General features: G+C 49.6%; 1 protein-coding gene across 1 annotated transcript in view; it reads left to right on the top strand.

Moving 5' to 3' along the window:
- LOC144773693 (histo-blood group ABO system transferase-like) overlaps nucleotides 1–17,061 on the top strand; it is a 128,254-nt gene that overhangs the window by 53,001 nt on the left and 58,192 nt on the right. The window lies entirely within an intron of this gene.

Raw genomic sequence — 17,061 nt, 5'->3', positions numbered from 1 at the left:
ATATCTTGCACTTGTATTTGAGCATGTAAATAAGATTTACATGCACAAATAACTTTGTGAATCGAGCCCAAACCCTTCCCACTTGCTTCTTACTCACCCAGGCCTCAGATATAAAATTAGAAAGGGGCATCCAACGCCAGACAAAGATGGTGTTAGTTTCCAGGGTATGACCAGACGTGGTTCCCTTGCTTACCCAGAAACCGGTCCCAGGATGCTTGTTTCCAGCCCAGGGAAGACATGGCTGGGCAGTTTGTGCTGGACTGTTCCCATGAGGCACAGGGTCAGACTGATTTGAATATAGCTGTGTCTGAACTGGGGTGGCAGAGTGGGCTAAAGAACGATGATGGATTCAGCCCAGATCTGTGACTGGGGGTGAATGTCTGAAGAGTTTTAGCGCTCCGTCCATCATCTCCCTGTGTTTGGTTAGTCTGCACCTCTAGCCAAACATTTTATCAGAATAAACCAATTTCATCTAATCCAAATAGAATGAGGGGAAAAATATATAGACAGCCACAGAAGACATAAATGCATGAAATGTATAAACCCAATAATCGCTTTATTATAAGCCGTCCCACTTGTTTTGGCCATAGTCCGGTCACAGCCAGGTAGTGGTTCTGTCAACTACCAGAAAGATGAACCCAAACATATCCACAGCCAGACCAGTAATTTGAAACAAAAGAGATCCATCCAGAAAAGTGAGGAATAGTTTTGGAACTTAGAGGTAAAATGGCACAACCTGTTCTACTGAACATCGGGTTGAGCACAACCAGCGCGTTGCCACCTTCCTCAGACTCCTGAGGGTAGCAGTTTAAATAGTATATACTATGACGCCCCTATTTAGAGGGAGGTGCTAATTCCAAATAGGTATTTAATTAATTGGGATATGTGGTAATCCCTCTAGATTTGAATAGGCCTCAATTCAGCATCCCTGCGGACAAAAATGCAGTAACATATGTGGAACAGCAGCTTGAGATAGATTTTTATGTGCATCATTCCCACCACCCATTTGTTGGTGGTAACTTCAGTGACGTTCTGCATTGCTCCTGTATTACGATAAATCTGCAAAAATGATAGTAATGTGCAGTAACCCATACACTGCACATTTCCCCCATTATCACTAGCTTCTGTACGAGTCTCAGGGGCGGCCTTAGGCATGTGCAAGCTGTGCACCTGCACAGGGCCACCAAACCCCAGTGGCCGCCAAGCCAACATATATCCTTAATATAGTAATCCTCTGAGGATGGATACATATTTGGGTGGCTGCCCCTGGCAGGGATTTGGGGTCCTCGCCCGGACTCCCTCTTCTGGAGCCCCCTCCCTACGCTCCCTGCCCAAGGCCGCCATGAGCCTAGAGCCCCCCCCTGCGAGTCTGTCCGTGTTTTTTAATCTAAGCCATCACTGCCGACTGCTTTCAGTCCGAAGGGCATATTTATCATTGAGTTGTGTTGCTCTTGCGCCACGCAAGGGGGCGCAAGGTTGGTGGAACTACCTAGTGTGATTCATCAGCCACACAAGGCCATCTAGAGTAACAAAACGCAGCACAAATCACTATATTGTGTGACATGGGCGTTATCACGCATCCACCCGTGGATTCCCAGATATACAATTACTGGTAAACCTAGGAATACTATGACTCCCCAGGAGAGGTAATATTCAAAGGAGGGAGGGTGATCAAATAGATCAAGAAGGCACTCTTTACCACTAAAAAAGTGGAAGGTCCAGTATCAGCTGGTGCCCTAGACAAGCATAGGTAAACAAATGGGGGTTGCTGAAACGTTCCTTAGTGAGGGAATTGTGTGTATCTGGCGTGACCGAGGGTGTAGATATGACACCTTTGGGCATCCATTTTGTTGGATGTGGTTGCCTCACACACCCATATGGGTGTCATGCTTCATCATTGGCGTTTGCTCCTTGTCGGGGAGGCGGTGCAATCCCCGACGGGCTCACCTCTAGGAGGGGCTCTTTAGCGGAGATCTTTTAAATCTATTATGGTGAAGTGCGGGTGTGTGGGTAATAAAGCAAGTAGCCTAGGGGTGATTAAAATGTAGGGGGGGTACCGGAAACTACTTTATTCTGGGGGTCTCCCACTACAGTTAAAAACGTGAATCTAACTCGCTAGGTGCCAACCAATTAGGTATATTGGCCCTAGATGAGATTAGGAGAGGAATTGGTCAACATGTTTCTCGCAATGGGCTACTACCCCCGATTCATCAGGACCTATCAAGTGTAGAAAATAAAGAAAATATGTTCATTCAACAGCATGCTAGTGTCATGTGTGTACTACCAGTGTTATGGAAGTAGGTTACCTCTGTGGTATTTTCCTATGCCTATAGGTCAGGAAAGATATGCCACATGGGCGTTCGGCGGGTGTAGGACAGCGGGGATGAACCTCCAGATATGGCTCAAGCTTCCCGTGTCCTTGTCGGTTCACCTACCCATCGCCGCCGAGCTCGGATAGCCTTCCTGCGCAAAAACAATCCTGCTTACATCGCAGGCAACCTTGCACCATGGTGTAGGGATGCCTTCTGTGCTGCCAGGGTGCACATTGTGCGCCAGCACAAGGAAAGGACAGGAACGGGCAGTACAACATTAAATACGGCACATTCCTGCCCTTTCACACCGTGCAGCAAGGTGATTTGTTGCGTTGTGTGAAAGTTTGTTTACATGCCACCACTTGCATACCCTCCCAATAATGCATGTCTCTGTCACCGAACCCTGGTATGGAGAACACTCACTTCCACACCTGCTCTACAGTCCTTTCACTAATACCACTTGTTAGACCTGTCAGCCCTAGGGTGGTCTTTCCCTATTTTTTTCACCCTTGCCTCATTTTTCCCACCTTCTTTTTGTTGGCCCTTAGGTCTTCGGGCACCTTTTTATGTCTAATCCATGTTAGGGTGCAGGTGCTCTCTACTCTAAACATGGCTGCCACTGGCCCCTGCTACCGCAGTGTGGACTTTTAGTGTAGCACCCTGGTTGCCAGGAGCTGGCTGGATCCCCATACATTGTTGCAATGCCAGCCTGCCATCCCCTGTCCATAGGTAGAGTGGGAAGCTCCTGGAACCTTCCAGAAGAAAGGCGGAGCTTATTTTTGCCGCCTTAGAGTGTGGTCACCTGACCTGGGCATACTTAAGCAAGGGAGGGAACTTTTTCTAGTCAGTTGGGGCATCATTGACCTGGGGAACCCACGCAGGAGGTTTAGGCGGGAGGGCCTAGTCAGGAACGTATGCCACTGGGAGTGACAGGATTTAGGTGCTGCCTCTTAAGCTGAGTGAGGTATCCTAGACAAGTCCCCTGATCTGGCCCAACGGTAGGGAACCCCAGGGTCCATCTTCAGTGACCTGAGGAAATTTATCCAGCCTCCAACTCAAGCCCCCCCTTTTTCTTCAAGAACCCAACTCATAAGGGCGCAGAACCATCCAAGCGCCGAGAAGACTACTTGCCTTTAACCAGAGACTGCTGGGGGATCGACCAGGTACTGGACTTGTGCTGCTCTGCGCACTCCCTGCCTCCATCTGGGCCTATTTTGCCCTGCCTGTCTCCCCCTGACTGACTTGCTCTGCCTTACATCCTGCCTGTCTACTTGCTGCATGATTTGAAAGCGCTGTAATTTGTCCCCTTTCCAAGCGCTGGGTCAAATTTGAATTTAAAAACACTTGTAAAGCGCACTTTTACCTAGCGGTTTCATGGCGCTGAGGACAATATTAGAACTCGGATGGCAGCTGTGGAAGGACTAAGCTGGAAATGCTTGCAAAAAGAGATGAGTTTTCAGCGCCTTGCGAAAATCAGGGTAGAGTGGAATGGAACGAACATTCAGGGGAAGGGAGTTCCAGAAAATGTGGCAGAGAACCGCAAATTTCACCCCTCCATCCTCGTTTTCCTGAACCGGGGAATGGAAAGGAGGTACTGAGAAGAAGCACGGAGCTCTCTGACTGGTGTATAGCTGGAGATAGCCGAGTTTATAAAGGCTGGGGCAGTTCCAGCACAGGCCTGAAACGCCGTACAACCCAGTTTGAAAAGGGCCCTCTCCCTAATGGGCAGCCAGTGCAGGTTCTTTAATGCAGAGGTGGCGTGATGGAATTTGGGGAGGCCGTAAATGAGCCGTGCTGCCTGGTTCTGTACCAGCTGTAGGCGTCAAAGGGCATAAGCCGGAACACCGTTGTACAGGATGTTACCGTAGTCCAGCCATGACAAGACCATTGCCATAGTGATAAGTTTGAGAGCTGGAAGAGAGAAAAATCTAGAGATTTTCCTGATAGTACGGAGAGTGAAGAAACAAGAGGACACCACCGTGCTGATCTGAGAGTGTAACGTAAGATTTTGATTTACCATGATCCCAAGTGTTTTAACAGAGTGTGAAGGTGAGGGAGGGGAACCGAGTGAGGGGGGCCAAAACGTGGAAGTCCAGGGACTGGATGCACCACCAGTCAAAACCAGCTCAGTTTTGTCTGGGTTGAGTTTGAGGTGGTTGAAGTTCATCCAGTCCCTGATAAAGATCAAGATTGATTGAAAATTAAACATAGATTCAGGAGAATGTGAGAGATTGAAAATCAGCTGGAGGTCATCGGCATAATTAAAGACAGTGACCTCCAGTTGTTGTAGAGCAAAAATAAGAGGGAAAATGTAAAGATTGAATAGAAGAGGAGAAAGAGAAGAGCCTTGGGGGACACCACACTGTACCTTACGTGAAGGAGAGGAAAACCCTTCAAGGTGGACGGCCTGGGTGCGGTCCCTCAGGAAGGAAGTGAGCCAGTTCAGGGGAGGTTCCCTGATGGCCGCTGCCCTGACAAGGGTGAGAAGGATGGAATGATCAACCGTGTCAAAGGCAGCGGACAGATCCAGGAGGACCAAGGCCTGAGGATGGCCCCCATCCATACCCTCCCTGAGGCTGTCAAGGACCGAGACCACGACCCTCTCATTGGAGTGGCTGGGACGAAATCCAGCCTGACAGGAGGCCAGGTAGCCAGTGTCCTCAACAAAGGAGCTGAGGACAGAGGCGACGTGGCGCTCCAGGATTTTTCCCAGGTAAGGTAGGAGGGAAATAGGACGATAGTTGGTCGGGGGGACAGGGTCAGCACCGGGTTTTTTCAGGAGGGGGATAATTATAGCTGATTTGTGAAGCTCTGGAACTATGCCAGTCCTGAGTGAGCCGTTCAGGAATGCCAGAGGAGGAGAAGGGCAAGCCCGGAAGATTTCCCTCAGGATAGGCGCTGGGCATACATCCAAAGGAGAGCCAGACTTGACTTTCGCCGCTAGCGAAGATAGCGTCTCACTGGTCAGTTGAGGGATGTGGGCTAAATGGAAACTATTAGGGGGGGGGGGTTCAGGGGCCGGGGGAAGTGGGGGAGGTGGGGGTATGTTGGCCTTAATAGCTTCAATTTTCTCTACAAAATAGTTATTTAGGGAATCGCAGAGGGCTTGGGAAGGGGAAGGTTTTAGGGAGGTTCTGTCTGACATGGCCAGCTCATGAACGGTGGAGAACATTTCTCTAGCCTGGTTTTCCGAGGAAAGTATTTTATCAGAGAAATAAGCAGTCTTGGCTGAGAGGATGGCCTTTTTATATGCGTTAAGCATAAATAAATAATGAGTCTTTAAAGTTGGGCAGTAGGAACGCCTCCATGCGCGTTCGGCCTGGCGGGCTGCTAGCTTCTTTCCCTTAAGTTCATCTGTGAACCATTTATTAACGTTGTGAACGCGTTTCACAGCAACACGTTTCAGGGGGGCTACCTGATTACAGGACCTGGATAGCCAGTCATTGATGGTGGTAACCTGGGAGGATGGGGAAAGTGTCTCCAGGACCGGGGAGGAATTTTGAAGAGTGAGGCAGAGGGCGGGAATATCGGCCTTGTTCCAGTTGCGAGCCCAGATGTTCCTGGGAAGAGCTGGGCGTTTGGGCCGGTGGAGATCTAGAGTAAACAAAATCAGGAAGTGATCGGACCACAAACATGGTGTGATGATGGGAGTGGAAACCGTGATGTTCAATGACCAGATTTGATCAAGGACATGGCCCTTGGAATGAGATGGGGCGGATACATGGGAAATAAAATTAAGACTGAGGAGGGACTCTGTGAAAGTCCTGGATGCTGCGTCTTCCGCAGGATCAGAGGGCCAAAAATTAAAATCGCCGAGGACCAAAACAGCAGAGTTGTTAACTGTTAATGTGGCCAGTAATTCCTCGAACTCCGTTAAGAAGTGGGGGGTAGGATTGGGGGGACGGTAAACAAGGACACAGGTGATGGGAATTTGAAAAGAGGCTGATCGCATCACCAGACACTCGATTCCCTTGATAGCTGGACAAGAGAGAATTTGAAAATGGACGTCCGACCGAACGATCAGTGCAACGCCTCCGCCCGCCCTGCCCGGCGGGCGATCAGCCCGTAGGACATAGTAAGAGGAGGGAAGTGCTGCAAGGATGTTGGGAAGGGAATCGGGGCAGAACCAGGTTTCGGTCAGAAATAACAGATCAGGTTTGTGGCAGTCCAGAAAATCAAAAAGTTCTAATTGATGTTTCACGGCTGATCTGGTGTTTAAAAGGTAAGCCGAAATAGCGGCCACTGGACTAGGAGGCTGGTCGGGGACGAGTGAGCGGGGAGGCAAAGGTGAGGGAAGGGGACAGGTGAGAGCGATGGGGGGATTGGACTGAGGCCGGGCGAGACCAAGGATGGAAATAGTGGACGCTGAGGCTGCACTAAGGGTGCCATGACTTTGGAGACAGTGGAGATCCACTGACGAATACGATAAAAATTGGGCATAGTAAGGTCCCCCTTGCCCCGGCTGGCCGCGGACGGGCGCAGACGGGCACAGACGGGCTTGCCTTTGGCGCGCCGCCGCCGCGTCCGCTGCGCGCGTGCGCATGAAGCGTCGCTTTTGAGTCCTAGTTGCGCGAAAACTAGAGCGCTGCCCTAGGAAATGGTCTGCCCCTCCAAGATGGCGGCCGCAACCCCGTCAGCCCTCCGGATCAAGCGGCACTCAGCCGTGCCGGACCGGGGCTAGGGGAGCGGCGATAGAAGTCAGGAAGCAGCAGCCAGGTAAGAAAATTACCAGAAACAGTTTTAAAATACAGCACAGTTAAAATAATGAGCGAGCCCACAAGCACCGCCGCAGCCGCGAACCAGCTGCCACCAGGTTCGAATGCGTCCGCTGCACGTGCGCATGGAGCGTCGCTTTTGAGTCCTAGGTGCGCGAAAACTAGAGCGCTGCCCTAGGGAATGGTCTGCCCCTCCAAGATGGCGGCCGCAACCCCGTCAGCCCTCCGGATCAAGCGGCACTCAGCCGTGTCGGACCGGGGCTAGGGGAGCGGCGATGGAAGTCAGGAAGCAGCAGCCAGGTAAGAAAATAACCAGAAGCAGTTTTAAAATACAGCACAGTTAAAATAATGAGCGAGCCCACAAACACTGCCGCGGCCGCGAACCAGCTGCCACCAGGTTCGAATGCGTCCGCTGCACGTGCGCATGGAGCGTCGCTTTTGAGTCCTAGGTGCGCGAAAACTAGAGCGCTGCCCTAGGGAATGGTCTGCCCCTCCAAGATGGCGGCCGCAACCCCGTCAGCCCTCCGGATCAAGCAGCACTCAGCCGTGTCGGACCGGAGCTAGGGGAGCGGCGATGGAAGTCAGGAAGCAGCAGCCAGGTAAGAAAATAACCAGAAGCAGTTTTAAAATACAGCACAGTTAAAATAATGAGCGAGCCCACAAGCACTGCCGCGGCCGCGAACCAGCTGCCACCAGGTTCGAATGCGTCCGACTGCCTGAATTCAGAAGCTCTCCCCTGCTGCGCCCCTCCAGGAGCCCTGAAAGCCCCCTCAGGCGCGATCCTCGTCAAGCGCTGTGAGCCCTTCTGGCACCTACCTGCCGCTCCTCGTGAAGCGCCAAGATTGCCCTACGGCGGCCCCCGTGTGCCAGGAGAGGGCCGCTGGAATTCTCCTCAGGCCTCCTCAGGCCTCAAGTGTCCGGCCTTCCGGCCCCGGCGCTTTGTTGTGGCCCGCGCCAGCATTGTGCCCCCCCCGGCGGCCCGCGGATACCAGGAGAGGGCTCATTGCGCACTAGGCCTGAAGCCGGGCTACCCACATCACGTGAGCGGGAGCGCCGCCGCGTCATCAGCCGCGCCCCCGCCCAAGCTGCACAGCCATTGGCTGCTACCGCCGAGCCCTTCTAGCAAGGCCCGGCACCCGAGGAAAGCTGTGACTCGTCGCGGAGGGGGCCGTAAAGCAGGAGATTTGCCCCCATGCTAAATTCACTTGTTCGCGGCACCTGTGCCCCGCATCTGCTCCCTGCACCGCACCGGGCCGAGTGAGGCCCCGGAAGGACCGAAGCCACTCTGCCTGCCCCCAAAGCCATCGCAAGGGCCCCTGAGGGACGAAAATAACAGGTAACCCCAGGGGAGGAGGGCGGAAGGGCGGTCAAGGCCCCGAGTTCGCCCCTCCCCCGGGGAGGACTGAGAGAGGACCCCGTTGGCCCCAAGGAGCCTCTAATGACTGGGAGGCCGTGGTTACACTTAAAGGCTCCTCAATACCGAGTAACTGTGCATGCCTGAAGACAGGCTCATTCTGAATTAACTGGTCATGCCTGCTAATTAAATTGTGAATCATTTCCCTGTACTGAATTTATTGCAGGGGCGGGCATCAATGAATCCTGATGGGGTTGTGTTACGATACTGCTTGATTTACTCCATTGATATTTCGATGACATGATTACTGGTATTGAACTGTTGATATTTACAAGAGGAAATGTTCATAACTGCTTCTTGAAATGTTAGCCCATGGTTTATGAAAGTACCCCCTTAGCCTGCTGAAGAGTATAATGCAACAGGCTGTGTTATTTGATGTTTTGCTCACCTGATGAGAATGCCTAATGTACCGCTTTAATGAAACACCTTAATAAGATGCTAATGAAATGCTAATGCCCGAATTGCTTTGATCTAAAGCCTATATAAAAGACCTTGATTTTCAACCACAAATAATGGTGTGGTCTCCATTATTGCGCCCACTTATTGTCTGAGTGGATGAGTGTGTTGAGTAGCTACTTTACACGTAAGCCCCTGGCTGCCTTCCTGCTCGAGCAAAGCTACCCCCCGGAGAACTGGTGGTCCCAGTTCTTACATTGTTGGCGAGCGGTGGGATCTAGGACCTGTAGCTACCCAGCACTCTCCAGTGGGACAGAGTGCGCTGCAATTAATTGGACACCTATTGTGCCTACAAGCTAACTCAATTGCCCACCACTGTCTAGCCTGCAAAGTGTGTAGGGACCTGTGTTGACCCAGCATTGTTGCCTACGTCCTAGTATCTTTCTTCCAAGTTACCTGGGTCCCCACCTGACAAAATGGAGTTCCAGCTGGCTGACCTTGATAAGTACACGGTAGTGCAGTTAAGATAGTTTTGTCAGGGGATGGGGGTGCCAGTGGGGCAGAGGGCTGTAAAAGAAGAGCTCCGCACTGCCTTGAGGGCATGGGTAAGGGCCCACCCAGGGGAGAGAGAGGATGAGGAACAGGAGGGACAGGTCACACAAGGGGAGGCGGACACTCAAGAAGACCCAGGCCTGCTCAACATTGATATGTCCGACAATGTGTTGCCAGGAAGACGTTCCGGGGCAGGGAGTAGTGTATCCAGGGGGAGTGTGTCGTCGCAGGAGTACGAGGACAGGAGGGAGGTGAAGCGATTGAAGTGGGAGCTTGCCATGTTAGAGCACGAGAGGGAGAGAGAAAGGGAAGATAAGCAGTTTGCTATGGAGGAAAGGAAGTTGGCGCACGAGCTCCAGCTCAAGGAAATGGAGCTGAGAGCATTACAGTTGGGTGCACCAGGAAGTCCGAATGGTGGCAGCGTACCAGAGGCTCAGCAGGAGCCCAGATGCTGGTTACCTAAGGAGGTGATAGCGAGCTACACCAAGGGGGATGACATTGCAAGGTGGTTGGAGGCGTATGAAGTGGCCTTGACTGCCCATGGGGTGCCCGAGAAACATTGGGGAGGTGGTTAGTACCGGTATATACCTCCTGACGTCAGGGACACCCTCCTGTATTTAGATAAGGCAGACCAGTTTAGGTATTCCCCCATGAAGGAGGCGCTCATTAAACATTTTGGCCTCAACCCTGAAAGGTATCGCCAGAGGTTCCGTGGCAGCCATAAGCTGTCCACGCAGAATTGGGTGGATTTTTTTGAGTATGCCCGTAAGGCTCTGGATGGTTGGGTGCGTGGCAGCGATGTGCGTGATTATGAGGGCCTGTACAATCTTTTTTAGAGAGAGCACCTCTTGGATAAGTGTTTTCCGGAGCTGCGCCAGCATCTGGTGTACCGCAAGCTTACTGACCCCCGTGAGCTTGCGGAGGAGGCGGATACTTCGGTTGGCACCCGGGTGTCACACAAGGGCCCCGGGGAGATGGCCCGAAAGGCGGACAGGGCGCCCCCAGAAGAAAGAGGGTGGAGATAAAAGAACAGAGTTCTCATGAGGGGGGTCAAAACCGAAGCTTACCGGCTCCAGGTGGGGACGCGGAAACGCCGCTCAGACGCTGCTTGCCCTGACTTTGCCTCACAGCGCTGCTGGGTCCCTGACGTTGTGGTCGCCCCCGCCGCCGTGCAGCGCCATCGCACGGCCGCGGAGCGGAGCGGACCACAACTCCCAGCGAGCCCTGCAACATCCTCCGCCCACTTCCTGCACAAGCGCCAGGAGGCGCTACTAAAGGCGGCAGCTACCTCCGCGTCGCGGACGCGCGCGGACGGCGCCGGGCGGAGCCCGGGCAGAGGGCGGGCCGTCTAAGGCCGTCCAAGGACGACCAGGGACGGGACGGGCCACGTCCTTAACATCTTCTACAATGGGTAAGCGTAAATTGCCAACACCATCGGCGGATGAAGCTAAGGCGAAGGTACCTAAGTATACTACAAGTATACTTACATATTTAACTACCAAGGTGGGGGAATTATCATCTAAGATTGCTGAGTCCGAGCGTGAACTGGGCATTGCCTCTAGTCCCGGGACTGCTGATACTTCATATGCCTCATCTTTAAATTGTATACCTTTGGAGCCTCGGGTTATAATTGAGGCTTGTAGACCCTCCCTGTCACTTCCTGCTACAGTTCTTCCATGCCCGGCCATTTCTGAAACTGTGATACCTAACGCCCCATTGAGTCCTGGGGTTGCTGGAAGGTCGGATTCAATTACGGCTGGCTGTTCCCAGCCAGCCCTTCTGACGGAGGAGGTCATTATGGCCTTATTGGAAAAACTGTTTACAGATAGACTTGAGACTGCTTTAATCCAGATTGCTTCGGATATTAATGAAACACTGAAGGACTGTGTTAAGAACCTTATATCAAAATGTGATCGTATAAATGATGTTCTTAACGCTCGGACCCCTGCATTTTCTATGCCTTTGGCGCCATGTCCTCCAGTTGTAAAGGTCACTATCCCTAAAGTTGGTGACCCACCTGTAATTAGACCAGTTAATATCCCTCTTTTACCTATGCCACCAAAAGGGAAAGTAGACAATGGAATATACATCCCCACGACAGAGGTTGCCCCTGGTTCAAATTGTTCCACAAGGCCTAGAGGCCAGCGGGGGGCTCCGGAAAAAAGTATACCACCTATAAATTTACCACCGGATTCAACACCCTTTGTCGCAATACTGGTTAACGTGCCTAAACTCGAAAACGGAGCGATAGAACAACATGAGTCTCTTCTTAGTCACGTTAAAAAATGGTGTAATGCCAACTGCACGGGTGAAAGTAACATCGCGGATAATATTGTAACAAGTAGACGGGTAAACTGGGTGGGTAAAAGCAAGAAAGAAGTTGCAGGAGACTGCGTCATTGTAAATTTTAAAACTAAGAATGTCGCGAGTCGACTTTTCTGGGATGACTCCCCTTTGGATCCCGTGAGTAAAGGGGTGCGGGCGATGCCTCTGGGTTTCTTTTACCCCCGTCCACAGAGGTTAGTTGTAAATGAGAATATTAAGTTACAATCTATTGATAACACTTGGGCAGAGGATAACCTTATCTCACCTATGCCTTTTAATGTCTGGATGACTAAGCCAACTAAAGCTAATGGTGCAGTAAATGTTACAAGGAATACACTCTCTAATAATCTACCATTGTCAAATATGTTTTCAGCATTAGCTGATAGAGTAGACATTGAATGACTAGCACCTGTACCTGACCAGGATATCTTGATTTGCTCAGTCAATACTGATGTGGCCCTACCTGTTGTTAGTGTCGAATCTGTTATTAATGACCCACCACAGTTAGGGGGAGAGCACATACGGTTATTATCATGGAACATCGCAGGCCTACGGGCAAAACAAAATGACTGTATTTGGTTACAATTAGTGAAGAACCATGATATTGTCGCATTACAAGAAACTTGGTCGAAAGATAAAGGGTTCTGGGTAGAAGGATTTATTTCTTTCTTTGTTGATGCTCTGAGTTCCAAATCGGGTAGGGACAGAGGGGGTTTGTTATTCCTTGTTTCAGTTAAAATTGCTGGCAATGTTAGAGAAATCCCTAGTTTTTCTCACTACTTCCAAATGGTGGAAATTAGTTTGGCTGATAAGAATAAGATTGTACTAATAAACTGTTATAACTCCATGCAGGGGGGACCCCCAAATTTTGTTTTAGACGGTCTATCAGACTTTTTAACCAAATATATGTCCAAACAAACCACTTTTGTCCAGTGTATAATGATGGGTGATTTTAATGTTCATTTGTGTGAGTCCCATTGCCAGATTATTGATGAAAATGGTCCTGATCATACTTTATCGCCACACTTTGAACATAGTCCAAAGGGTGTGGCAATGGAAAACATGCTCTCATCAAATGATCTATATGAACCTGGGATTGCAGATACATTAAACCGTGTGGTCACATATAACGCTAGGGGCAGTGAATCAATTATAGACTATTTTTTTACGTCTTCAGGGCTCCTTCGTTATGTACTATTTTATAATGCGTTTGTTAGTGGATTTAGTGACCACAATCCTGTGTTATTGGTTTTAGATACTCTCTCTGGTTTGCATAAAGGAGTAGCTAGGCCTACTTCTATAAGGGATGTGAAGAGCAAAGACCAAGGCAGACGCCTCAAATGGTGCAAAGTCTGCCCAGAGGATTTTCATGATCGTATTGTGCAGGACATGGGAGCTGAATTTGGGATATGTTTGAATAAAGAGATGAGGGGAGGGGAAGTTGTGAGTGCCTTTGAAGATATTTGTGCCAGAGTGGATAAAGATCTCAGAGTCAAACCAGGGAAAGGCTCGGTCCCAGTGTGTAGATGGTTTGATCATTCCTGCTCACAGGCACACGCAGCTCTGTGGAAAAGTCTTAAACAATCGCCTAGAGATAGAATTTTGGTGGCAGATCTAAGAAGACAATACGCTTTGGCAGTCAAACTTCGAAAAAAAGCCATCAAAGATGAAGCCTGGGACTCTTTGATGGACCCCATTACCCTTAAACATAGCTCCAAATTTTGGGCTATAATCAATAACCCCTTGTTTTCTCATACATCTAATCAGGACCTTGAAATTAATATATCTGAAGCCGATTGGATTAATCATTTTTCCAACATATATGGTTCAAACGAGATTGTTGAGGTGTTTAAAATACCTTATTCCTCGGCTTCTCATATTAAGTTAGATTTCACCAAATCTGAAGTAGAGTTGGCAATTTTAGGCTCAGCTGCAAATAAAGCCCCGGGCCCGGATGGGGTTCCCCCGGACTTATACAAACTTAATTCAGAGTTGTGGGCTGAGATTTTAGCCAATGTTTTTAATTGTGTGTATGAGGGGGGGTTGCCAAAATCATGGTCATGTGCCATTATAGTTCCTATTTTTAAAAAGGGCCTAAGAAGCGACCCAAAGTGTTTTCGGCCAATTTCACTATTGGATTCCTCAATGAAGATTTTGGGTAAAGTCCTGCTTGCTAGAATTAACACCTGGTCTACAGTTAACAATATTCTAGTTGATGCCCAATATGGGTTTCGTGCTGGGAGGGGGACTGAGGACCAATGCCTAAATCTTCATTTATTAATCTCGAAATACACAACTGTCAAAAAAGGGTCAATTTATGTTGCATTCATGGACCTATCCACAGCTTTCGATTTGGTGAATAGAGCTCGATTATGGACCATGTTGTTAAAGCTGGGTTTGGACCCCCCCCTTGTATATTTCCTGGCAGAATTACATAAAGATCTGAAAGCCTCAATCAGAATGGACCAGGAAGGTAATCGTACCGCCTGGTTCAAATCAAGCAGGGGAGTGCGGCAGGGCTGCATTCTCGCGCCCATGCTATTCACCTTGTATATAAATTCACTTGAGGAAACTCTTTTATCAGCAACCTTGGATACTCCGCGTGCAGGGGAAACTCGTATTCCGGTTCTCCTGTACGCGGATGATGCCGCTTTAATAGCTCGGACTCCTATAGGTCTACAAAAACTTTTAAATGCTTTTAATGATTTTATGCTATCATTAGACCTAGTAATAAACAACTCCAAATCACACGTCATGGCTTTTGGGGCTGGTAAAAACAACTCCAGGCAGTTTTATTGTAATGGCGACGTGATCACCAATGTTAAAGTTTTTACATACCTGGGTGTAATTTTTGATAATAAGGGAAGTTGGGCTCCGCAAATTGTAGCTAAAACTAAGGCGGTTAGAAGCTCAGCAACTGCTATTTTAAGTTTTGCTAGGAGACTGGGCGGGAAGCCAACAGGTGCTTTACTTAACTTGTACAGGGCAAAATCAGTGGCAATAGCCAGGTATGGCTCTGGTCTGTGGGGCTATGTAAATAGTGAATCATTACAAAGGGAAGAAAATAGATTCCTGCGTTCTACCTTAGGGCTCCCCCAATCTACAGCCACGTTTTCAGTCCACCAGGAAGTCGGGTTGGGCTATATATCGGACACCCTTCTTATGGCCCCTATCCTATTATGGATAAGGCTTTGGACAAATAAAAACTTGGGCCTTAATCATAAAATATTGGCGGACTGTTTAAAACTGGATAATTACAAAAGTATAGATTGGCTTTCACATATAAAGAAGTGCTCTTTGGATCTGGGTCGCCCTGATATTTTTCTTATTCCTCAGGATCTTAAGAAATTAGATTTAGCCTGGGTGAAGGCCAACTTTATAACTAGGAAAAACGTGGAGAGGGAAGAATGCCAACTACTCAAGCCCACGGTCAGAGCCCACTATCTGACTATCACGCGTCTTACCATCCAACCGTACCTTACTATTGTCACTATCCCCTTTCATAGGTGGCTTCTGGTTAAACTTAGGTTTAACCAGATTTATACGGTTTTGTGTGACAGTCACGGTTGGTTTAAGGAGGAAGATGCCCCTGTCTGTAACTGTGATAGTTTTTCTCCTCAAAATAATATGCACTTTATGCTATTTTGTAATTTTTTTATTGAGCCCAGACAGAAATACCTTGTACCAGTATTGAAGGAAAAAGCTTTTCTTCAGGCAAAACCTGCTCTCCTGTACCTCCAATTAATGGATTCTACGTTGGCCATGTTTAGCGTGGCCAACTATCTTGTTGCTGCGGTTAGGATCAGGAGGAAAAGACTTAAAGATGTAAATATTGGTGTCTTGTGAACATAAATGAAATGGATGTGGTTTTCTTTTTAAAATGTCTATTTTATTGAGTATTCTCTCTTTTATGATGTATTTTTATAATGTGTATTAATCCGCTATTATTGTTGTTTCCTCATATCATGTGTTTTTTTTTTTTTTTAATGAAATTATCACTGATTGATGCTTTTGTATGTGTTTATGAATTTGTCTGCCTTTGTGATGAAATTGTAGAATGCTTTTATGATTTTTAATCTAAATCGAATAAAGTGGTTTGTGACTGACTGACTGACTCATGAGGCCCACAAACTAGACAGTTTGGGAGAGGAGTAGGTACCCCACCTCAGACCCGTTCCCCAAAACCCACTTACCCTGACAAGAGTCAGCATCCAAAAGTGGTCCGGTGCTATGAGTGCAGAGAGGTCGGACACTACAAGGGAGATGCCCAGTGTCGCAAACGACCCCCAGCCCCCACTGGTGGCAAGATTCCCGGGGTGGCTAGTGTAGCGCTTGGGATGGAGCTGCCCCTAGATAAGGAAGGGGAGTGGACAGGCCTGGCCCTGGTTTCACTTGGGGATAGAGAGATGGTCCCAGTGACACCCTTACCATCGAATACTGCTAAGTACCAGCAGAGGGTCAAGGTCAATGGGGAGAAGGTGGACGCTCTGAGGGATACAGGAGCCAGCATGACCACCGTAGTGAGGCGGCTGGTGTCCCCTGAGCAGGTAGTACCTGATGTGTACCGTCCGGCCGTGTTGGCTGACGGCAGTATGAGCTTCTATCCCATGGCTCAAGTTCCCTTTGAGTGGGGAGGAGTGTCAGGCCCGTTGAGAGTTGCGATCAGCCCGGCCTTACCTGTGGACTGTCTGCTAGGTAACGACCTGAAACATACCGCCTGGAAGGAAGTGGCGTTTAAGGCCCACACTGAGATGCTGGGGTTACCAGGGTGGACTTGCATAGTCACGCGGTCCATGGCTGCCCGGCAAGAAGCTCAACCCGGATTGGAGCCTGAGACAACGGCCCAATCCAATGCTGGTCATGGAGAGGTGAATGTGGTGGAGGACACACCCCGTGTGATGGATGGGGAGCCCGCGGAGGTACCCCCGGAGTCCGTGGAGGTGGATGTCGTTCCCGTGGGGGACTTGCCGACCCTTGCCGAGTGGCATGTGGAAGGATGGCCTACCCGGGAGTAATTCTGTCGGGCGCAGAAGGAGTGACCCACGCTTGAAGGCATGCGGCGACAGGCTGAAGCCCAAGTGGTCAACCAAGAGACCGGCAGTTATCACGTGTATTGGGAGGATTGCCTCCTGTACAGTGAGCCAAAGGTTCCGGTGCATGGATCCTCGAGGGCCTTAGTGGTCCCCCAGTGCTACCGTACCTTTTTGTTGGATTTGGCGCATGAGATACCCTTGGCTGGACAACTGGGCCAGGACAAGACCTTTGCGAGGCTAGTCCCACATTTTTATTGGCCCAGGATTAGGTTTGCCTCTGACACCTACTGCAAGACCTGCAAGACTTGCCAGGC

The sequence above is a fragment of the Lissotriton helveticus genome, chromosome 8 (genome assembly GCF_964261635.1).
Source record: "Lissotriton helveticus chromosome 8, aLisHel1.1, whole genome shotgun sequence".
NCBI lineage: Eukaryota > Metazoa > Chordata > Amphibia > Caudata > Salamandridae > Lissotriton > Lissotriton helveticus.
The sequence above is the reverse complement of the archived record's forward strand: the minus strand, read 5'-3'. Positions and strand labels throughout refer to the sequence as shown.